The 25,026-nt window shown below is 41.9% G+C and overlaps 1 protein-coding gene and 1 non-coding gene across 3 annotated transcripts in view; one reads left to right on the forward strand and one right to left on the reverse strand.

Moving 5' to 3' along the window:
• Positions 1-25,026, forward strand: part of gse1b (Gse1 coiled-coil protein b) — a 233,381-nt gene that overhangs the window by 113,220 nt on the left and 95,135 nt on the right. The gene's annotated exons all lie outside the window — the stretch shown is intronic.
• Positions 21,252-21,362, reverse strand: trnal-caa (transfer RNA leucine (anticodon CAA)). Its single transcript has 2 exons — positions 21,325-21,362; positions 21,252-21,297 (listed from the first exon to the last, which is right to left on the reverse strand). It is a non-coding gene; the product is annotated as a tRNA-Leu (tRNA).

Here is a 25,026-nt window from a genome sequence, read left to right on the forward strand (position 1 = left end):
CATGACCTCTGACCCCTAACTGCTAAAGAAGTCCTCCTCTGTTTCTGCTCACACTGAATACAGGGTCAAGCTGCACTGTGGCAGCTTTATAAAACACACACACACACACACACACACACACACACACACACACAGTGTAAAAGGATAGATCTTTAGTCCTAACAGATAAGATAGATCTGAGTAGAGAAAGCTAGATGAGTACACGATAAAGTTAAGAAGGAGGGTGAGGGTTGGGATAGCAGATAGCAGTCAGTAGGGAACGAGGGAAGAAGAGGGAAGAAATGGGTAGATAACAAAAAGTACTAACCTGAAACAATTTGCCCCACATCGTACCACCCTGCACCTCCCTGCACCACACTGTGTAACCCTACACTAACTTTCCTCCATTCTGCTCCACCCTGCACCACCCTGTACCACCCTGCCCCACATTGTTCCACCCTGCACCACCCTGTACCACCCTGCCCCACATTGTTCCACCCTGCCCCACATTGTTCCACCCTGCACCACCCTGTACCACCCTGCCCCACATTGTTCCACCCTGCACCACCCTGTACCACCCTGCCCCACATTGTTCCACCCTGCCCCACATTGTTCCACCCTGCACCACCCTGTACCACCCTGCCCCACATTGCTCCACCCTGCATTACCCTGTTCCACCCTGCCCCACATTGTTCCACCCTGCATCACCCTGTACCATCCTGCCCCACACTGTTCCACCTTGTACCACCCTGCATCACCCTGTACCATGCTTTTCTACCCTGCACCAGAAAACTTGCACTACTGTACTACCCTGATCTATCCTGATACCCTGTTCCATCCTTTACCACCCTGCCCCACTCTGTACTATGTACCACCCTGCCCTAATCTGTTCTACCATTCACCACCCTGTACCACCCTGCCCTAATCTGTTCTACCATGCACCACCCTGTACCACCCTGCCCTAATCTGTTCTACCATGCACCACCCTGTACCACCCTGCCCCATTCTGTTCCACCCAGTACTACACTGTACCACCCTGTACCACCCTGCCCCACTCTGTTCCACCCTGTACCACCCTGCACCACTCTGTTCCACCCTGTACTATGCTGTACCACCCTGTACCACCCTTCACCACTCTGTTCCACCCTGTACCACCCTGCCCCACTCTGTTCCACCCTGTACTACCCTGTACCACTCTTTAGATCCACCTTTGGGAAATATGTCCAATAAAGAATGCATAAACATTACAACACAGAGTGGCAGGGATTAACAGTGGAAAAAGCAAATTTATTTTTAATCCCTTCTGTCTCAGTTTTTCATGCTTAATCCTTCGCTTCTATTCTCATTATCTTTAAACACGATAAAGAAAAGGTTGAGGAGATGGTGGTGAATGTAGGAAAAGGAGGTGGAATGGGAGTGATGGAAGAACAGGGAGGATTCCTCATCCAGCACAGTGGCTGGTATGTGACTAAACCCCCCCTGAAAAAGTGCCAGTGGTAGAGATAACCCTGACCTGTGTAAAGAGACATGCATAATGGATTCTCCTCCATGATGGGAGGAGAAAGAGAGGGAACACGAGAGAGAGATAAAAGCATAGAGTAGAGTTAGAGAAGATAGAGAACGAGAGAGAGAGATGTATAAAAAATGCATCGTTGATGTCTTGTCAGTGATTTCACAAACATATATGCTTGCCAGAGAGCAGTCTGTGATCCATATCCCAGGCCACCATATCAAATATTTAAAAAAAAAAAACACGTGAATGTGACCAAAAGCAGCCAGATTAATATGACGTAGAGAAAGCAAACCTTTTCATACTTTAATATTATGCATACTTGGTGACATTGCTAATGCTAATTTTTCATTTATTGGTATTAAAGAGTGACGGGAACGTGCTCTGTGTTCTCTGGTACTGTATTAGAACAAATGCATTAATCATAGCATTAAAACCCAATTGTTCACGATGGCTGCTCGCAGGATTGTTATTGGGTTTGTATAGCAGAATTTTTATTGAGTTTCATACCGCTAATAAAAGACAACGGTATAAAAGTGATTTATGATTCAGACAAGGAATTAATGAACAACCTGGCAACCCCGAACTTTCATCTTAATTAGAGCTGTCAATATAGACATTTGGCTCAGGAATGTACCGATGGAATTAAAGACACATTTTATATGTAGCATCATTTCTAATGGGAAAAAAATAAAAACGATGGATTTTTAACAATAGAATAAAAAGAATCTTATGAATTTGTCACTGAAGAGTAAAATTAAAAATAAGTTAATATACAAACCTATCAGTTAGTATATATGTGTGTGTGTGTGTGTGTGTGTGTGTGTGCAGGCTTGAATTTCCTCCACCTGTCCATCCAATAATTTTGTCATTTCTTGAGCAGCAGCTGCTTGGACGGTCGGCTGTAATGAGACGTTTGTGTGTTTTCGTTGTCAGTTCAAAGCAGGTTGACTTTTCCAGAATTCAAGTGGTGTGGCAAGGTAGAGTCAAGATCATCTCACTCTTGACCTTTTGATCTTCCCGTCCCATGCATCCACCACCTGCTCGCTTTGGTACAGGTGGAGCTCAGGGCAAGGTCAGTGGTCACAGGTCAGCCTCTGAACGTGACAACACGGCAGACGAGCCGTCTGAAAGCATGAAGGGTCAAAAGTGCTGACCTCTCTCTATAGCATCCTGTACTGTCTTCTTTTCTCTCTTTGACTTCTTGTGAATATTCCGGAAAGCGTTGTTTAAAATAAAGATCAGCGATTGCGCTTTCTAAAAGTACATGCCTACGATAGCGTAGTGAAGCGTGTGTGTACATGTAGAGGTCATAGGGTCGGATGTGCGAGACACGGGGGTGGGCACAGACTCTGATGTGTTATTTAAAGCTTGACCTCTGACCTCACTGAGCCAGGGGAGGGAAGCGACGGTCCCTTTGGGGCTGAGTGTGAGGGGTGTGTGTATGTTATGTACTGCAGGAGGTCTGGACAGCGACGACAAGGAAGGCGAGGCGTCTGGGATCGGAATGCGGCTCTGCGGTTGTTCTGCCTTTACATAAACACACAGACGAGGAAGAAAGAAAACAATAAATAGTACGATGTACAGAGAGTTTAGGAGAAAGCAAAAATTAAGAATGAGTTAGAAAGTAAGAATATTTTAAAAAATAAATAAATAAATAAAATTGTAAATGGTCTTAAAATTGAGCCCTGAGGATCCTCACTTCCTTTTTTTTCCTGTTTCTAAGCTAATCCTAGCTGGCAAAGTAAAAACCTTTTTTAAGATATCTACGTTGGCTGCGTCTTAAAAAGACAAAAATTAAAGACAACATATAAATTTTACCTCCTTTTTAAATCATATTTCTATTGTAAACATGATTTCAGTGTGTAGCAGCTCTGAGGAACATCAGCATCAGCTGTGTAGTTACTATTTAGTTTGTTGTATATTTTTATAGACAAGTTCAAAATAATAAAAGTTGTTTTTTTTAAACGTTGATATCAAACCGATTTCTGCTCTTTGAGATGCTTCAAGAGTTTGTTCATTTAAAAAGCAGCTCAAACACGTCTCATACTGAAAGTCCTGACTCATTTTAGATCAGACTGAATAAAAACATCCCATAAGTCCTTTTCCATTCCTCTGGTGGACTGGAATATCAATGTACTGGTAAAATGAAATTTGAAACATCTTACCGAACATTTCTGGTATGTGTGTCTCTCTTTATTTACGTTTATTAAGACTAAACCTTGTCTAACTTGTATGACTGTAAATAATAACTGCACGGGAGCGATGTCAAGATGGCCGCAGAGCGGGTAACATAACAGAGCGGGTAACACAACATGTTCACATGTTGTGGTTTGATGTGGTGTTTCTCAGTACAGAGATCTGGCTGAAATGGTTGAAGCTAAGCATGATAACTGTAGACATATGATGCCTTTAGTTAATAACTTAATATATTACGCAAAACGTAATATAACAGATCGTTTTGTCCCATGTCCATTGTTCGTGTGGTGTTTGTATAAACGACTTAACTACACGCTAGCTAGCTTCTGTTATTATCTGCTCAAGGGTCCGGAGTCAAATGTCTATTGGTTGCCTAGCAACAGCATTTTTATAAGTCGAACAGCAAGCGTATTGTGTGTCTTCGAGAGCACAAATTCATGACTGGGGTCCAAACCCATGCCGGAGAGGTTTAGGTTTAGAGGAGCAGCACCTTGTGAATGAATGAGGAAGCGTAGTTAGCAAAAGAGTGCGAGTAAACGAGGGGGTTCTCTCCATTGTCAGGACTCAGTCAGTGGAATCTGGGCCAGTGGAGGGTGAAAGAGCTTCCAATTAGATGATGTGCTTGAGCAAGCCGGAGGCGAGGCACTCGAACTGTCACCACCCCGCTGTAATTAGTGACTGCGGATCAAAGGTCAAACACAACTCTGCCGTCTGCCACAGTGGGGAGGAGAGGGGTTCGGGGAGACCGATGGCTCCGCTAAACGTCTTTAAAAACAGAGAGGAGTCAGCAAGGGGAGAACATGGTGTCCACGACGAGGCTGAATGCACATGCAGACTCTCTGTCTGCCCAGAAGAAACCTGAGAACACATAAAACCCGGGACAGCGTGTTGATTTTGTAGCGGTTATCTGTGTAGCCTTGTGTATGCATTAGCAGATTGATGGAGGTGTGTGTGTGTGTGTGTGTGTGTGTGTGTGTGTGTGTGTGTGTGTGTGTGTGTGTGTTTGTGTGTGTGGAGAATGACAAATGTGAAGCATCGCTCACTCACTGATAGGTTAAGCGCCTTCTAAACACAGCAAGTGGACACAGGGAAAGGACAAGGAAAGGAAGAAAGGGGTGAAACAAAAGGGAGGAGCTGCAGAGAAACATAAGGAGAAAGGAGGATTGATTGCAGGAAGGAGAGAAACACAAGAAAGAGAAAAGGATGTTGACAAAAAGAAGAAGTTTTAACACCAGAGAATTGAAATTTTGCTTATTACGCATCGGCCGATTCCGCACGATTCTAGTCGGATTAGATTTCTGTAGCAGTAACGCGTGGAGTTAGAAGGAAGGGACAGCTCACGTGACATAGGTTGCAGTAGAAAACTCGTAAACAGAACTTCTACTCTCAGCAGTGTTACTTGTTGTACAATAAAAAAACAATTGAGCATCAGAAATAAAATGAAACCATCGGACCTGCGTACATGCAGTGTTCGTGGTGCACGTGTTATTGTCTAGACCTTGTTGTCTACTCTTAAAGGGGCTACACCTTATTCCACTCTTTACATACTGTAGCATATTTACAAGACATAATGCTTGTTTCTTGTTAATTACCCAATCGTGTATCTATCCAGGATTTGAGACGACGGGAAATCGGGAACAGATTTATATTTAAGTCTAAACGAACCAATAACATATCGTCGCTGCCGGGCGGAATCCTCGTATCTCCAAAACCATTATTTTTCAGGAAATTTAAAAAAACGCCGTATTTTTTTGCGTTATTAAACATTGTATCGTTAAAGTTGTTATTATACCTTATATTGCTATCATATACTGTTGTGTACAAACATTAACACAACCTTTTCCCAAAGTCACGTTTTATCGGAGATATGCCGCGAAGCTGTCCCACGGAGTGAAGAAGAGGTGGAGTTACGAGATTTCTCAGACAGTTGAAGTGTCCAATGGAGTTAAGAGATTTGCACTCAAGCTATTTTCAAGACTTTAGATTGGTTAATAACTTGTTAATAACAAAATGTGGACATAGGAGGTTTCCGCCCGACAGCGACGATATATCTTAAACACCAAAATATGAACAAGCATATCTCAAGCAACAAAGCAAATCTCACATGCATAGACTAGAGATTACAACCTGTGACGCGATCAGGCGAGTTGCAGTGGCTGATGGGAAACAAAGTCATACTGTATGTTACGGCGTAAACCGTGACAGCGAATAGTGTCAAAGTCACAAATAAATATAGTCACTATATAGTCAAAATAATTGGTTTAAGAAGATGGAATTGTTTAATAATTGTGTTTTTGTAGCCAGTGTGACGTACTCATGATGAATTGCTTCTGTTGTGTTTCCTTAATGTTCTGAGAATGTAATCACCCTAACATTTTAGATTATATGCTCTTATGCACACAGGCATGTTTACAGCACAGCTGAGTTACATCAAGTTAATGAAGAAACTGATAAAATGGCAGCTAAACAGTGAAGGAGCGAAAAGCACGGTATTTCCTTGGCATTTGCAGAGAGTCTGTGTTTCTGTGTGTGTGTGTGTGTGTGTGTGTGTGTGTGTAATGGTATACAATGGTAACAGCAATAAGAAGGGATATAAACGTGTATATAAAATCACAGCGTATGTAGATAAACCGTTAATCATACGCACAAAGCTGATGTTTTTTTAGATTTGGCTTTTCATGAACACTGCAGATTATGTTTGTGCTTGTTTTTTGTTCACTATAGAAAGATAGAAGATATTTAATGTTTACCCTTCGCACGTGGTTACAGAGCTGCCGTAAAGGACGAGTCCTGGTGTGTGTAGCACAGAGGACAACAGCAGTGTGTGGTGTATGTGCTTTCAAAGCAGTACTGTAGGTGTGTGTGTGTGTGTGTGTGTGTGTGTGTGTTAGACTCCCTCAGGGGAGAGCTCCAGTCACACGACTGTGTTCAGCTCATTAATCATCCATGTACCCATGATCCTCTGAGCTGTGCGCTCTGCTCCTGGCCAGCCGCTGTGGTGTGGCCACCATTAGACCCTGTTTCTATCAATTTGTCAACTCAAAGCGAGCGGGATTAAAGGAACACCACAACGTTTTCCAAGCTAATCTCCACCCAGTGCATCTGAAGTGGATGTAGGATCATTATGAATAAAAAAACTTTCTTTACACTGAGAAAAAAAATTGTAAATCTTTTTATTCCCATTAATTACGTTTCATCAGTGAATTATAGTGAAATATACAGGACGCAAAAACTACAGCTGTTACTCTTTTAGTAAAGATGTAATGATGATAAAGACATGGAAACGTATTAAACCTATTAAAGGACGTTAAGCTAGGTGATGTAGGTCAGGTGGAGCTTCCTCGTTTTATTTAATAACAGTTTTAAGTAATAACAAATATTGACCAAGCCATTTTAGCTAGTTAGGGTTAGCTGCTAGAATGAGAGCCTCTCTGTGTTATGCTAATCAGCTAGCTGTATTTTATATCTTATTTTCTATAAGTATTAGCAAGCTAGATATTAGATTTAACCTGCTAGCTATTATTTATGTCGTATTTTTGTACTTTGATTCCATTTTCTGTACTTTTGAAGACCTTTTTTTCGCCAGGTTTATTTGTCAGTGTCAGGAAAATATTTGGAATTCCATGTTTTACATTATTTTAAATGTGGTTTTCACACATAGCCTGAAGATCTGGTGGATAGAGCTGAGGTGAAAAATGCTGGAGATCACTTTAATAAGGATTAAATGGACAGGTGAGGCGGCGACTACGGTCACCCGCCTGGAGATTTCCCCAGAGGAGCATACACACATACACACAACCACACACACACACACACACACACACACACACATGTGCCCATATTGCCATTCTAACAACCATGCTGACAAGCACTGTCATTATTACTGAGTGTGTGTGTGTGTGTGTGTGTGTGTGTGTGTGTGTGTGTGTGTGTGTGTGAGAAAGAGACCCCTGCCGTATCTATCTAATCACCTCCATGTCCTTTCCAACTAAAGCAGAATGAACTGCTGCCAGCCAAAGCATGAAGTCTTGCCTTTTCAGTGACATATGGTAATCTCACTGTGCACATTCTTCAAAGATGGCATCTGATGACACACTCTGTGCGTGTTAGCACGTGCGCTTGAGCTTGTGCCGCATTTCTAAGTAAACTGTACATCTTTGAGCGCAAGCGTAACAGGCCTGTCGCCGTGTGTTGGCGGGTGTGTGTCTGTGTGTACGTGTGAGTGCACATATGTGCCAGAGCATCCTGCCGATCAGAAAGTCAGCTGCGTCGGCGCCAGCTGGCACGACGCCCCCGCTGGCAGCACGGCTCGTTTCAGCATGCCCGTCTCTCCGATCGGGCCACCTGTCTCTCTGCTGAGACTCAGGAGACAGGACACAGAGACACGGAGAGGGAGAAGGAGAGGGGGGATACCCTCACTCAGGGAAAGACAAAGGAGGAGAGAGAAGAATGGATTCTCTTTCATATCCACAGGATGCTGCGATGCTTGAACCCGCTCGCTCTGTGGGAGTTCAGGAATCTGAAAAGAAGAGGCTTGGACCATTTTAACGTGCGAGACAGACCCGATCACGTCCAACATTGAGCTTGACCTCATTCTGAATTCACGCTGCATTAATTCAGCCTTCAGCCCAGGACATCCTCGCTGGAAAGACAATTCAGAGCATTATCTATTTTATTTCTAATTCCAAAAAAACACTAGATATACACCGGGATCCTCTCTGATCATGGCCCAATTCATAAAAGCCACATTTCTTTTATTTTTTAATTTATTTTGATTTAGAAATTTTTTGGATTTAGAAATAATGGTAGGAAAATACACAATGTAAATCACCTCCAAATCAAATAAATAAATATAAAATAAAAAACATCAATTCATAAATTTATTTTAAGAAAAAAAATTTCCACAAAACTGACACAAAATATAAAATTACATGAATGAACATTTTTTGTTTTTTTATACGTTTTTTTATTTTTTGGAAGATTTTTTTTTCCTCAGAAATCAGAATTATTATTGTAATTTTTTACAAAATATTGAAATTATTAAAATTAGTATAAAATATTTTAAGTTTTGATGTCAATATTTTGTTAAAAAAAAAAAAAAAAAAAAAAAAAAAAAAACACTGGACAATTTGTTTTACTCATAATATCCCCAAACATAAATAATAAAATTATTAGCCTTAAATTATACACACATAATAAACCGGCTGTATTACGTGAACGAGCTGTAACTATAGCAACGGTATCATGTAATTGTTCGCTTAAACTCCTCGGAGATGCCGTTATAGGAAAAGAATCAACGCCATGTGGTAGAAATGACATTAGATCGTCGTCAGTGTTCCTGATTCACTGAACACACGAGCTGCACCGATTGTTCAGTAAGCAGGGGGATGGGAGCTGGAGCTGTATATAAGGCTGTCAGTGGTGACGTATTAAAAAAATGAAAGAAAAAAGAAAGAAAGAAAGAAAGAAAGAAAGAAAGCTTCTTGTAGTTCTTGAAAGCGAGGCATCATGTTAACAAGCACCTGCTCAGTGATTCACTGCGACGGCGTGCGGCTCCCATGAGTGGACCTGATTAAATAATAGAGGGTCTGCGGGCCTGCCTTTTATTCCCAGCCCCAACACTTGTAATGCTGCGAAAGACAATTACATTGTAATGAGATTAGTTTTGAGTTCATGCACATCGTTTCCTAGTCATGCGGCGAGGATGAGGATGGTGATGATGATGATGATGATGATGGCATCGACAGGGTAAAAAATACGTTTAAATGTAAATTGATGTTCAAATGCAAGTCGAAAGGAGACATACAGATAGATAGATAGATAGATAGATAGATAGATAGATAGATAGATAGATAGATAGATAGATAGATAGATAGATAGATGTTACGATAGATAGATAGATAGATAGATAGATAGATAGATAGATAGATAGATAGATAGATAGATAGATAGATAGATAGACAGTAATGAGAATATTCTGTTTTTTTTCATTTTCGTCTGACGTCTCAGAATTCTGCTTCTCACCAAAAGCACTTCCTTTAAGAGAGAGAGAGCAAGAGAGGGGGGGGGGGGGGCGAGAGAGAGAGAGAGAGAGAGAGAGAGAGAGAGAGAGCAAGAGAGAGAGAGAAAGAGAGAGAGAGTGAGAGAAAGAGAGTGCAAGAGAGAGAGAGAAAGAGAGAGAGAGAGAGAGAGAAAGAGAGAGAGAGAGAGAGAGAAGAAGAAAATGAAGAAGCGAAGGCACCTGGAATAGATAAAGGCGGTCAGAGAGAAATATGTGCTGTTTATTCACAACCAGCAGCTGTTTTATTTATAGCGCCTCTTTTCGCTCGATCATTTCTCTCCCAGTTTTTTTTTCTCGACGTCCGTACAGGGAGCACATTCTGTCAGGTTGTCATGGCGCCGGAGGTCAGAGGTTATGCACTATGAAAGCTTCTCGCTGTCTGATCATTATGGATGTGACTCGGGATGTTTATAGGCCAGCATGTGACCTCTTGACCTTTATCTGACCCTGGAGTCCAGTCAGACGTCTAAGTCCCTTGACCTGGAGTGGTCAGTGACCCCAAAGGTCAGAGCGGGTCGGACCGTCAAGAGCTCTGTATACTTTTCCTGGGGGTTTTTCCACAACTGAAAAACTAATAAAAAGGACGATTTTGTTGATTAGGGAAAAGGCGGAATCACATATCGAGCTTAAAATATTTATTATTGGCTTTGTATTTGTTGTCTTATGCTCACTGACCAGTTCCTTTTTTAGACTTGGGGTGATGGATATTGTTAAGATTAGTTTAATTATCTTCTTTAAAAACATACAATCACATCTAAGGAGCCATTTAGCGTCTCATATATATGCATATTTATATGGGAGGAGAAAGAAACCTGGAGAACCGGGAGGAAATCTAACAGTGTGGAGCAAAAGCCAGAGAAATAATATCTTCAGTATCTTTCATTGATCTTCAAGATTCGCCAAGATTTCTACCTCCTTATTTCAACGTAAGCGAACGTATCATATCGACCACATTAACTCAGACGTTCCTCACGTCTAATCTGTCCTGCCGAAGCGTGCGATCAGACGACACACCGATAGATTGGAATATGTTCGAAATTGAGTCACTCACTCACTCACTCTCTCACTTTCTACCGCTTATCCGAACTACCTCGGGTCACGGGGAGCCTGTGCCTATCTCAGGCATCATCGGGCATCAAGGCAGGATACACCCTGGACGGAGTGCCAACCCATCACAGGGCACACACACACACTCTCATTCACTCACGCAATCACACACTACAGACAATTTTCCAGAGATTCCAATCAACCTACCATGCATGTCTTTGGACCGGGGGAGGAAACCCGGAGTACCCGGAGGAAACCCCCGAGGCACGCGGAGAACATGCAAACTCCACACACACAAGGTGGAGGCGGGAATCGAACCCCCAACCCTGGAGGTGTGAGGTGAACGTGCTAACCACTAAGCCATCATGCCCCCTGAAATTGAGTCAAAGAAAAAAAATCATAAAGGCGCAACATAACTTAGAGGACGTTATAGAGAAATAACTTAAAGGTTCATATTTGTACTGAACAGAATGGAGATCACGTAGAAGACGCTTTAGATTTAATGACACTCACACGTTAAGAAATAAAGGCGATCCGAATATTTTGTAAACATTTACGGCGGGAAATGACTTTTAATTTCGTAACGGTTAAAGAAACGTCTGTCAGAATGTTCATCAGGGAGCTAATAATGATTTTTCTTTGACATTTAAAGGGGATTTTGTGTTAGAAGACCGAGGAGAGGAAACGTGGAAGCGTCTGCTGTTTGGGTGGGAGGTTAATACTGAGCTTTTGTTTAAATGGCACCGGGTTTATTGTTGATAGAAACGCTCTCTGACCGTCGCGGGTCCTCAGTATGACACCTGAGTCCTGTTCCTATGGCTTCCACAGTGGCTTGAGGCTATTTTGGGATTTAATTCCTCTATGAGATCCGAGCATTCTGAAGAGTTTCGAGCGCCTATGCGTTCTGCTTTTTTATTTATTTATTTTTTTAATTCCCATTCCCTCACAGCTCTCTTCTCTGTCCGGCTCTTCTGTTCAGCCAGGCATGAGCAGCTCCAGGAGAGAGAATGAGAGTGAAGAAGGGAGGGCTGAAAGCAGGAAGAAGATGAGCAGGCAGAGGAGGAGGAGGAGGGAGGGTGCACGTCTTTTAATCCAGTTTTTTTTTTTTCCTCTCAGCTTATCTTTTGTGTAGTAATTGATGAGAGTGCTGCTGGTCACCAGATTCATGGCCTAGACCTTGGCTTTCAGAGGCTGAGCATCAATAATATGTCTCCTCTGTTCCTGCATCCCAGATGTCTAATATTTATCTGACCTGGACCTCTATTCACACACACACACACATACACACACATACACACACACACACACACACACACACACACACACACATATATATACACACACACCAGGGAGTGCTACACTAATGCATCCTGAACCACTTGAAATATAACATGGAGCTTTTTTTTCATGATCTTTGATCTCCATGCTCTCTCCTCTCATCAGAATGACTACAACACATACTGTATAGTCGTCAGTTTACGTTCGAGATGCGGAATACACTGATATCATCTCAGCATCATGAGGTTTATAAACACATTGTACTGTGTAATAAGAGGTTTCTTAATTCTGGTTCCACTGAATGCGTTCATGTTTAGTTTATTTGAGTATATTGCATATGCTAACTCACTATAAACGATATTCAAATTTAATTAGCACATCACTTTTCTCTTGATTTAACGTGATGTGATGTGACGTGACGTGACGTGACGTGGCGACGCTTTTTGATAGCAGAAGTGTATGTGAAGGCTTTCGAATAGAATTTATTAATTATTTTTGGACGTTTCCACCAAACCTCCATAGTAAACGGTTAATAAAGGGTCAAAATCTGATAAAATACCTATGACATAACAAGAATTCGTGTGTGTGTGTGTGTGTGTGTGTGTGTGTATATGTCTATGTATGTGTACTACAGAACAGAGCCAGCTCTGTGGATCAGAGAGCCTGTACGTGAGGATGACAGACAGCTCGTTTTGTATTTCTCAGCATGGAGGAAAGCTGTGTGACAGCAGTATACACACTCACACACACTCACACACACTCACACACTCTGCTTTGTGGCTGGGCGGCGTGCAGTTCCAGGGCTGTGTGAAGCTCCACTAGCTGCTGAACGCGACTCTCAACTTCAGCATGCGATGAAAGAGAGCTTCATTTTGTTCTGCTTATAAAATCCAATTAGGGCTGCCGTTTCCTCACCTGCCATAGAACACGTACTCTTCACTTTCACTCTCGTTCCAGCCCGAAGCGAAGGCGAGAGTGCTCGGGAACGTGCGACAGAGAGTAAGACGCATTCTCACTCGGAAGACTTGCTAAGCTTTAACGCAGCCGGAGCAGGAAGCAAGAGTTTCGACTTCAAAAGACCTGTTACATAAGTTTTATAGCTGAATCTCCAAAGCGAAGATGGGGTTCTTCCTTTCAAGTCCACTTAGCACCCTGCTAGGCAATGCTAAAATGTGCTTTGATATAGTTGCGCATTTTTGCGTTGCTGTGGTTTTTAAAGCAAAACAAAGAGTCTGAGTTGGACGTGCAACAGCCTGTTGTGATGTGAGATGAGGAAAAGGCCACGCACATGTCATGCTAACCTTGTTATAAAAGACAGGAACTTTCATCTCTGCTGTGTTGTACAGAGAAAGGTAGCTGGTAAATGGTGCATACTATACGGGCGGGGGGGGGGGGGGGGGTTAAGGTTATGTAATGTTTGTAAAAGTTTTTACTTCCATATAGATAATAAAGTTTTAAAGTATAAGGATCAAACATTTTAGACTTGAGGAAAAGATTTATTTCTATACACTGAAATTTGTTTCTTAGACTTTTTAACACCCCTATTATGGGACATACCATTACCTCACAGTTGGAACTGCCTCAAGCTTGACTCTTACTACATCAGCAAAATTATGCTAGCTAAGTTTTTTTTTAATAGCATTTAATTGTTGTTAATTTAATTGCTGTTTTATGAACTTATTTACCGCAGAAGTAAGCTTGTGTATATTGGATTAATTTATTGTAAAGTATCGTTAGGTGGTTAACATCATGCAGCTAGCTAGCCATTAGCTTGTTAGCTAGATACCTGACACATGGTCGGTTGACATAATAAACACACTGACAAGCATCACACACACTACACAATCCTCACACACACTACAAAATAATCACACATATTACACAATCATCACACACACACTACACAATCCTCACACACACACTACAAAATAATCACACATATTACACAATCATCACACACACTACACAATCCTCACACACACTACACAATAATCACATACATTACACAATCATCACACACACTACACAATCCTCACACACTACACAATAATCACACACATTACATAATCATCACACACTACACAACAATCATACACACTGCACAGTCATCACACACACTACACAAACATAACACACATTACACAATCCACACACACAATACACAATACTCCTCTACACTTTACAAACATCACACACATTACCCATTCCTTACACACACTTCACAATCATCACACACTACACAACAAGCATACACACTACACAATCATCAAACACACTACACATTCCTCACACACACTACACAATCATCACACACTACACAATCATCAAACACACTACACATTCCTCACACACACTACACAACAATCATACACACTACACAATCATCACACACACTACACAACAATCATACACACTACACAATCATCACACACTACACACACAGGATAAGGGTTAGGGCGAAGGAGCTCATGATAAAGGAGCTAAATGATATTCAGGTGACACTTAACTCCAACGATTAACCGAATTCTCAGTTTTTTAGAATATAGGATGACGGACAGACATGAAGATGAAGAGTGTGCTTGATGGAGGGTGTGTAAATCATGCTGGAGGAGGGGGATGTGTGACAGAGAGAGATTTAGTAGTTGAGGAGTCTTAGAGCAGGTTTGCAGTGTGTGTGTGTGTGTGTGTGTGTGTGTGTGTGTGTTTATGCCATGACCTCCACCCTGCCTCGCTGTGTACATTCCCATGTGGGTTTTGTCCTCTAGGCCTGCTCAGCTCTCACTCCATTTAAACGCCACACATCCATCAACAGCATGTTCACTACAGAAAAGATCACCGTGGTAATCCCTCCATGGCAAGGCCACTTTGATACTGGGCGATGCTTTCTGCCACCATGGCAACACCCACTTCCCGGAGAAAACACTAGATTTATAACAATGGCTTTTTTGAAGCACAATGCACATTTCCTGTGTGGCGTATCACTGGTACCGATCGAGACGTCAACACTGATTGGGTGCGTCGTGTCAGAGGTGAATCAAGCTCTCTGATTGGCTACAGAAATTAATATAACAACCTTTCGTGTAATAATGTTCTGTTCTAGGTAGGGTTTTACTCTAGTTCTGTAGTGCGAATAGAGTAAAAACAGCAGCTGTTCTAATTTGATTGGCTGGTAAGTCATCATTATTTTGCTTGTTTAATTTTTGATGATTAATTCTGCCTCCTTCTGGGGGTTCTTCGTTGTTCATTTGACGTCTCACAGCGCTAAAAGGACTCTGAAAAAAAAAGAAGATGAAAGAAAATAAACATACTGGTCATTCTTTCTTGTTGTCATGTGAGTCCCCTGTGTTTTTTCAGTGCCAGCATGGCACCAGATTAACAACTGCCTTTCTTCCCTCTGCTCTATAATTAACCATGTTCCTCAAGGGAGCTTCTGACCCTTGAAGTTATCCTCAGTCATCACACACTCCACATGACACAGGCATAGGCTGCCCCAGAGAACACCCTGCTAATTAGTTGCCATCTCTCCCTGCTTCGCATTCACCCTGCAACTCACAAAGCTCTTGCTTTCAGCCGTAAACAGCGACAGTTGGATTTTAGAATTCAGCTTGTGTAGCTTGTGATTCATTCATGTACTATATTTGTGGTGTGGCTTCTGTAGTGTACAGAGTGATACGGTACTCTGCCCTCCTGCCAGCATTCCAGGTACAGTGTTAACAAGCACAAAGTTCCCCCCTACAAAGAGCTCAAATTAGCAGATCTGGCAACCTGCTCCGTCCCAACCAGCAGGCTGCGGAGAAGCCTTGTGTAACTGGTGCGCTGTGGGAGAGCATAGGCCTCCACAGCAGGGTTCCTCAGCAGTCCAGATGAAGGGCATGCTTGTCTCTGTTTGCTGCTTGTGTGTCTAAAAAAGAAACCTTTTCTGTATTGAAGAACAGCTTAGAGATGTTCTGTCTAGCATCCTAAAGGGTACATTGTTTGTAGGTTATTCCATCTCAGAAAAAAATTGTTAATGGTTTCATTTTTTTCCTGTCATGTACAATCACTCATTAGACCTGTATTGAGACCTTACAAAGAAAGCTAATGCTTAGAAGCGAGTCTCAGAGATTGTTTACTAGCCTTGCTAGTAACACAGCGAGGCTAGTACAAAGCTAGCATGTACCGTCTTTCAAACAACCATTTTTCTTATTTAGAAAAATGTGTCTTATTTAAGGGGGCACGGTGGCTTAGTGGTTAGCACGTTCGCCTCACGCCACTAGGGTTGGGGGTTCGATTCCCACCTCCGCCTTGTGTGTGTGGAGTTTGCATGTTCTCCGCGAGCCTCGGGGGTTTCCTCTGGGTACTCCGGTTTCCTCCCCCGGTCCAAAGACATGCATGGTAGGTTGATTGGCATCTCTGGAAAATTGTCCGTAGTGTGTGAGTGCATGAGTGAATGAGAGTGTGTGTGTGTGTGCCCTGCAATGGGTTGGCACTCCGTCCAGGGTGTATCCTGCCTTGATGCCCAATGACGCCTGAGATAGGCACATGCTCCCCGTGACCCGAGGTAGTTCAGATAAGCGGTAGAAGATGAATGAATGAATGAATGAATGAATGTCTTATTTAGTTTGTGCTTAACCAGTTTGCTTTAGAAGTCGCAATTTCACCGGTCACAATTGGACTGCCATGTTACAAAAACTAGCGACAGGATGTTTTGGCTTGCTAATCTAGCTGTCATCTTGAGATGGCATAGCTAGCTACATCAAGGCCAATTTGAATATTGCTAATTTGCCTTTTGACTAATGTTTAATAAATTTCCAGAAAAAGATAATACAAATAATTACTGAAATGCTAATGGTATCTACCCTGCGAGCTAATTAACTAGCTGTGTAGCTATTCAAGACAGCAGGAGGACATGGATGTGTTTCCAAACTGCACACTTGTGCATATTTATAGCTTCTTGTAATGGGTTCCTATGCCATTTCAATGGTTTTTCTTAGCCATTAAGAAAAATAATCGTACCCTGTCCTGTCCTCATCTGATGGCAGTTATGCGGAGAGAACTAGCTAGTGAAAAGAAAATGGAAAGAGCTAAATTAGGATCAATTGAGAGGAAAATTCCCCAAAATAGTGTATAAAGAAATCTCTTTGCCAAGAGCCTGTTAAAAATAGTATTGGAAATTAAGCCTGATCTAACTGCACTGATCAGCATTTCATTACTTTCTTCTTTTACGCTAATGAGTCGTAGTCTATGAAGCAGTAAGTCTATATGGCACCTGAGAAGCAGTCGTTAGCACAGTTCTACAGATGCTATAGTGCTAATTCATCAGCGCTAGTAGCCATTACAAGGATATGCTCAATAGATTAGGGATTATGAGCTCTGCACTCATGTAGCAGGTAGTTAAGAGCGTTTTTTTTTTATCATTAGCCTGTCTAAAGGTCTCGGCTCCCACACTCTCCGAGGTCTGAGTGAAAGCTAAACCTGCTATCACGTCTCCTCGGTGCTCCTCCACTGCGCTAACTGCGCCCCGTTAATTAGCCTTGTGAATTACAGCATTATGTCATTACAGCTCCTGTGCTTCTGAAGAGGTGCGAGAGAGAGAGAGAGAGAGAGAGAGAGAGAGGCAGGCTCGATGGGATTCAGAGAAAGAGCAAAGCTTAGGATAACAAATAAAAACCTGCTATTATATACTGAGATGATCAGATGGCTCGATGAATCACACCAGTCTTCTTAAACAAAATATTTAATTTGTTTGGTCCTGCCGCCTGTTATCGCTTTGGAGGCTCGATAACGCTGACTGTATGTAATTAGATTAGCTATGTGCATTCTGTCATCGTCTGGTAAATTAGGAGGCATCTGGAGCTGACTGTATTTTGGATATGTGAAATGAATATCTATCCATCAGATACGGCGGTATACATTCAACTATCTGTATTTTAACAAGCTAATTGTTTTGGAGCGTTTGTAATATACACAGCCTGCTGTAGCTTGAAAGGAAACGTGCAACTACGGTGAAAATATTGACAAGACTTTTGTCTATTGACAAGACTTTTTTTTTCGTTTCACCTTTTGTTTCCGGCGTAGATGCCTAATACTGACCTTCTAAGCAAATAGGGCTGAGCTCAAGGTAAAGCTAGAATAGAAAAAATAAGCACAAACCTAAAATAAAAAATTAGGGAAAACCGTTGCGCAACATTGCATCAGTGTTTCAAAGGTCTCCTTGGACTTATATGATTATTACATCTAAAACCACCATGGAAAATGTATGCAAATCTATGCTAAGATCTTGTGTGCTTGGTAATACAGGTTTCTATTTTTCTGTCTTTTTTCCTTCTCTTCCCTCCCTCCATCCTCTTCACTTTGTGTGTATGCATGACTGCCTACCTCCTCCTACAAGGCAAAGTGTGATTTGTCAAGTGATCCAGGTTCTTGCAGCCAATTAAAGGCTGTACAAACGAGTATTAATCTTCAGGAGTGAGGCTGATCTAAGACGACCTCCCACATCCGGACGTATGGATTTCCGTTCCGAAGCAAGGGGCATGTGTGAGCTTCAGGCACAGAGCTTGCTGGCCTCGTCTCTGCCGGCTAATTTGTTTTCAATAGCTTAGGATCAATGGGTCGGGTTGTTCCTGGAAGAGCAGGGACACTGCTCTGGTAATTGTCCAGAATAAATCGTAGTGCTTGTAAAAGGCTAAATGGCTCGTGTCAGGTTGTGACTAGCCCTGTGTACGACTCATGGAAAATTGTGTGCATGTATATCAGGACTGTATGGGTGCACACCCTAGTGTGCTTGTTTATTATCTAATTTCCTCAGATTGAGTGATGCTACGAGACTTGCTTTATTGCCCCAATTGGAAAAGGTCAATTCCCGGAGCGCTTAAACAGATCTTTTTTATGGGAGACTACCATCTGAGACATGTGCTGTGATCTTTAGCTGAGACCAAGACATCGGCTCTTGTCGTTCAGAGGCCGTTTCTTTCCTCTTGTAGCCATGACAACTCTACCAAGGGATAGAAGGATAGGCACTTCTGTGTTGCGACTCTGGTCTCTGTGTGCTCTGTCTCCATCATCCGTGAATAAGGCTCTCTTAATGACAGTGCCTCTACCACCTCTTGCTCTCCTTATTCACCTGAACAGAGCCATCAGGCAAGATCCCCGGGGAGTCTTGGGTTAGATTACCACTTCTGACCTCCATCACTCAGCCCTGGCAGACCTTTACAAGGATATCCTGCTGAGGAGCAAATCCAAAGCTTCACACCTGACAGACCGAGACCTGAGTCATGACTCAGTAATAATTCCCCCTTTACTCCAGGTGCTTGAACATCCTATTATTATCCCAGCATAAAGAAGTCTCTGGTGTATTCCTCTCAGCTTGTCCCAATCACGTTGCCTGGGCCTTTGGTCGCCAAGTTGTCAGCAATTAGGCAGGATTACTTTCGATTGCGTCGTGAGCGCTAACAGGAACTGCGTGACTTGAGAGGTAATGACTTTATAAAAAGGCCTCGTCTCTACGAATCACGTATTAGCACTCTCAGAGCCGTTAAATCAAGCCGAAATGAGATGTTTATATATTTGATTGATCTCATAGATGTCAAGTCCTTGCAATGAAAACAAAGTAAATTGTTTTCTTTGTAAGTTGACTGTTAAAGGATACTTGTTTATGTGTATGTGAAAATTATCCAGTAGATTTCGCTGCTTGAATGGTGACTAATAATCATATTTTATCCTGGACGTGGGTCCATGAACAATTCACTTCAAGCGCAAGGTTAGCGTTCAGACGAGAGGAGCCTGTCGATCTATCAAACATTTATTTTGTCCGCTTTGAAAAGAGCGCTCGACGAGCGAGATCTCTCGTCTTCTGAGTCCTTCGCGTTACCTCGAGAACAAACACAGAACCCTGTTGCGTAGTTGTAAGACGCCGTCAGCGACAATGACAGGCCACAAATGAAGCCACTCAGCATACACCTGCTTCACAACCTTCTTTATTTATGTGAAGATGACGTTTTGATGAGGAGGCTGATGGATGCATGGCACAACATCTCTCTCGCTTTGCTTCAACTGACTTGTCGGAAGGCAGGTGATCATTTGTCAGGTGTCGAGTGTGCCTGTGGACTTTGTTTGGCTCTTATCTTTGGGTGATGAATCCTCCCTATCATTACCATGTCAGAAATGATGGCTGGAATTTACAGCCTGCAGAGTGTTACGCAGCCGCCGGGTGTAAATTCAGTGACATCACCGGCAGGTTAGAAATCAATGCGACACCTGGTTTACTCACACAGTTCTATGGTAGTAAACACTGTAGCATCAAATTATTTTGAGCATGCATATCCCTGATGGCTTATCTGTTCGAAAGGAGCAGCAAAACAGTGCATCAATCAAACATCCTCACCTCACAGCTGCACAGGGCAGCATGAAGATAAGATCCAATTCTCTGTGGAATTTTATTTCCTGTCAAAATTAATGACACGTAAATGCAACGACAAAATAGCAACTTTATGACTTGTAATTTTCTTCAACCTGAATTGTAACTTGTAATAAATTTGTACTTTTCTCACCTGTTACGTTACGGCCACGGTTTTGCCGTTTTGTAGCCTTAACTCATAATCTGTTATAGCCCATTCCCCTCAGCTTTCTGAAACCACTAACCTGAACCCACCTTGTTCATAATCTGGAGCCATTAACTTTCACCCTGCCTTTTACCTGCTCTGCTTCTCATGTCTTACTCTGCTTAGCATGCCTTACCATCCCCAATCAAATTGGACCCACTTTTTTGAATTATCCAGATTTATGAATCTGGCCTGTCCATGGATTGGAGCTACCTACCTTGCCCCACCGTTCCTTTATCTGGTCTACCTGTTTGGCTGCACCCTTACCATTCTTTGGATCCACCCACCTCTGTTCTCTGGTTCCACCCTCCTAACCCTACCACCTCTTCTCTATAGAGTCACCCACCTGATCCTTCTACCTCTGTTCTCTGGAGCAACCAAACTAACCATTTCCCCTCTGTTCTTACCAGCTCATTAAGTCCTGCACTTTACATTTACGCCATTTAGCAGACACCCTTATCCAGAGTGACTTACAACTGAGCAACTTAAGGGCCTTGTTCAGGGGCCCAGCAGTGGCAGAACCTGGGGTTCGAACCCATGACCTTCCGATCAGTAGCCCAACACCTTAACCACTGAGCTACCACATCCCACAAATAACTGTCAGAAGTGGGATTTGAACCCACGCGTCCATATGGAGACCAGAACACCCAGCAACCTGGAAGGTAATGAACCTTGAGTCTGGCACCTTAGACCGCTCGGCCATCCTGACGGACATCTTTACATGCTTTGGATCCATCCAACCATTTCTCTGGAGTCATATACATGCCCCGTCCTCTCAAAGTTTTGGATCGACGCGATTGGAAAGCTTTGGAAAGCTGCAAACCTGTATCTGTTATATACAAACCTTTCCGATCACAATCACATATTCATGGGTCAGGTTACCTTTCTTCTGTACATAAATTTGAATCCTCTACATTGTCTTTACATGTCAGCTAATGAACACTGTGGAGAACACCCTCATAAAATGAGAGCGCTTTAGGGCAACATGTCTCTCTCTTGTCACTGGAGAGATCTCTTGCCAAGTTTAGACATAATCGATAGCCTCTCTTCTCACACACTCCTCTATTCTCTGTATCCACTTGGTGCTACAGCTGGGTTTTATAAATGGTTTTATCTGTGTGTGTGTGTGTGTGTGTGTGTGTGTGCCAAATGAGCTGAAGGACCAACCAGTGAGAACATAACCTCACACTCACTAGGGAAGCAAAGACATAGAGAGATGTTATAACATTTTATGGGTCGAGAGCTGTGCTTTGAGCTCCCTTAATTGCCCTCTAAATGTTTGGGCAAAGCTGATTACTGCACTCAGTGCGATGAACCACACCGACGTCCTCTACCAACATAAAACACACACAATAATACAGCACAAAATGCTGAAAACACATTTTCATACCAGTTATTTTTTCCCTCTTTAATGCATTACAAGACAACTGGAGCAGGAACATGTTCCCCGTGTTCTCTTTAAGCGGTTGTGACAGAAAAATAGATTTATGTGAAAGCTGGTACGTCAGGCCTTTGTTTATGTAGGTCAGCAAATCCTTCAGCATCATATAAGGGAAGTCAAAGCGGCAGCGGAAAAGGGAAAGGAATTCAGGAACCATAGGAACCTTTTCAGGAACATTTCAGAAACTTTTCCAAGGAACCCTAGGAAACTTTTCATGACCCTACATTTCCACCACAGGAGAACGTTTCAGGAAGGTCTTTCCACCAGATAACCCTGTGCAGGTTTTAACTGTTATGCTGGAGACTGTGGGTTCTTTGGGTATTGGATTTTATTGGTTGTCCTTTTCAGGGGGACCTTTTAAGCTTCTATGTATTTACTATGTATTTATTATGATCTTTAAAGAACACGTGAAGAGCAAAGACTTTATCAGAGATTATTTGATAGAATGTAGGTACTACGCAGAAAATAACGATGAATATGATTTGTAGAGTTTGTACCGCATAGTTATTGTAGTTAATTAAGGTTTCTTCTACCTGTAGGTAAATACAACAGAACCTTAAAGGTGGGGTCTCCATTGTTTGAAAGCCAATGTTGACATTTGAAATCACCAAAACAAACACGCCCCTAACCCAAATGGGTCCCACCCCTTTATCGATAGCTCCGCCCCACACATACATACATAACCCAGGCAACTAATGGAAAGAAACGTGTCTTTATCATAGCTGAAGGGAAGAACAATACGATTGCAGATAAACAAACAAGCAAAAATGACACACAAGCATAATCATGTAAAGGACAAAGACATATATTAGTTCTGTGTAACAAAGCAAAACCAACGTTACTCACCTATCGAGAAGGAAAAAAGCGCCTCGGCGTCTTAAGTAAAGTTGGTCACATATTCACAGATTGGAGTTTCCTGAGTCAATAACTCCTGAGCTGAACACTGTTACTACACAAAACACGGTTGTAGCTGCGTCTCTACATTACTACGATAGAAAAGAGGTGTTATTTGTGTAGTAACAGCGTTTAGCTCAGGAGTTATTGACTCAGGAAACTCCAATCTGTGAATATGTGACCAACTTCCTGCTCCTTCAGTTCTCTCCAGCGCTGGAAAGCTGATCCTATATTAACACGTCCTACTTCTTGTCTTATCGTAAGTCTTTCTTCTCTTTCTTTCTTTGTTTTTATCCTCCATGTCAATGTTAAAACCGCCTTCTGCTAATGTCACACATGCGCACTGAACACTCTCTCCGCCCATATTGACAAGACCCGCCCCTTTCTGCTCATTGGCTACACGTTTGTTTTGTTTTTTGTTTATTTTTTTGGCCCGACTCAGTTTTCTGAAGCATTTCTCAAAAATCGGAGACCCCACCTTTAATAAGCACTCATTTTAGCTCCTGCTCAAGTGTTGGTGTTTTTCTATGAACAAGGAACTACTGCGCTCGGTGTACTGAGATAAATTATAGGAAGTTCCAGCCCAATTGGATCAGGCATCTTATTTATGTTCCTTACTAATGATGAACCAAACCATGCAAGAAATACACACTTCATCTTTATGAGAGCTGTGGTATTGGATTTATATTGAGGTAGTGTGTTCTTGTGTGTCAGGATAGTCAGGCCATTTTGTCTAGACTACTGTTTGTCTCTGTTTACTTGGAATTGTCTGGTTTGCGAACCTTTTTCAGTAAAATGGCAGTGCGATTACCTTTCATTCTGTTTGTAGTATCAGTGATGATCAGCTCTTCTCTAAATATCAGTTATGACAGAGCAATAAATCAGGGGCACACACACACACACACACACACACACACACATGACTCCAGGTACATATTCATGGTTTTTGAAAGGATTTTAGTTTTGTGATATTTTTGCCTCTAAATTTAGGTGTTTTGTCTGTTAATTTAAAGGTGTGTGTGTGTGTGTGTGTGTGTGTGTGTGTGTGTGTGTGTGTATGTGTGTGTGTGTATGAATAACAGAAAAACTTAGGCAGTGAAAGGGAGACAAAGGGCATCTGGTGTTGGCAGTAGATGAGAAACTTGGTAATTCCGTCATTCTGGCTGAGTGAGAATGAATCACAGAGATCTGGGGGAGAGGGAGGGCTTTATTTGGCACTGACCACTGTGACCTGTGTGCTGATTGGTTAGAATTCAGGCCTTTCACCCTCCTCCCGGGATGCCTGGGAAGCCGGGGACACTCTGCAAAAAAAAAAAAAAAAGAAAAGGAAACAAAACAGAAAAACGAGTGCAGTTGAAAGTCAACCTTTCTCTCAGGTAAACTTTGTACAGAGATGATTTGAGGAACTGTAGAATAATTAATACTTAAAGCACTTAAAACTTGTTCATAAGAATCTGTTTATACTTCTTAAAATATTCTTTTCTTTCTTTCTTTCTTTCTTTCTTTCTTTCTTTCTTTCTTTCTTTCTTTCTTTCTTTCTTTCTTTCTTTCATCCTTTCCACATACCTTCCTATATTTCTATTTTTTTAGTAGATTTTTTGACCCCGTTTCCTGTCTTTATATTTTCCTTACTTTCTAATCCTTCCTTTCATCCTCCTTTCCTTTCTTCCCCTCTCGTCTTTCCATCCTTCCTATCTTCACACGTCTTTGCTTTTTAACATTAGCCTATGTTCTTTTCTTTTCTTCCTCATTTCATTCTTTCCTTGCTTTATTCCTTTTTATGCTTTATTTCCACTTGATTCCTTCTTTTGTCATCATTCAACATTCCTTCCTTCATTTCTTTCTTTCTTTCTTTCTTTCTTTCTTTCTTTCTTTCTTTCTTTCTTTCTTTCTTTCTTTCTTTCTTTCTTATCTTTCTTTCTTTCTTTATTTCTTATCCTTCTTTCTTTCTTTCTTTCTTTCTTTCTTTCTTTCTTTCTTTCTTTCTTCATTTCTTATCCTTCTTTCTTTCTTTCTTTCTTTCTTTCTTTCTTTCTTT

Source organism: Tachysurus vachellii, chromosome 9, assembly GCF_030014155.1.
Source record: "Tachysurus vachellii isolate PV-2020 chromosome 9, HZAU_Pvac_v1, whole genome shotgun sequence".
NCBI classification, from domain to species: Eukaryota; Metazoa; Chordata; class Actinopteri; order Siluriformes; family Bagridae; genus Tachysurus; species Tachysurus vachellii.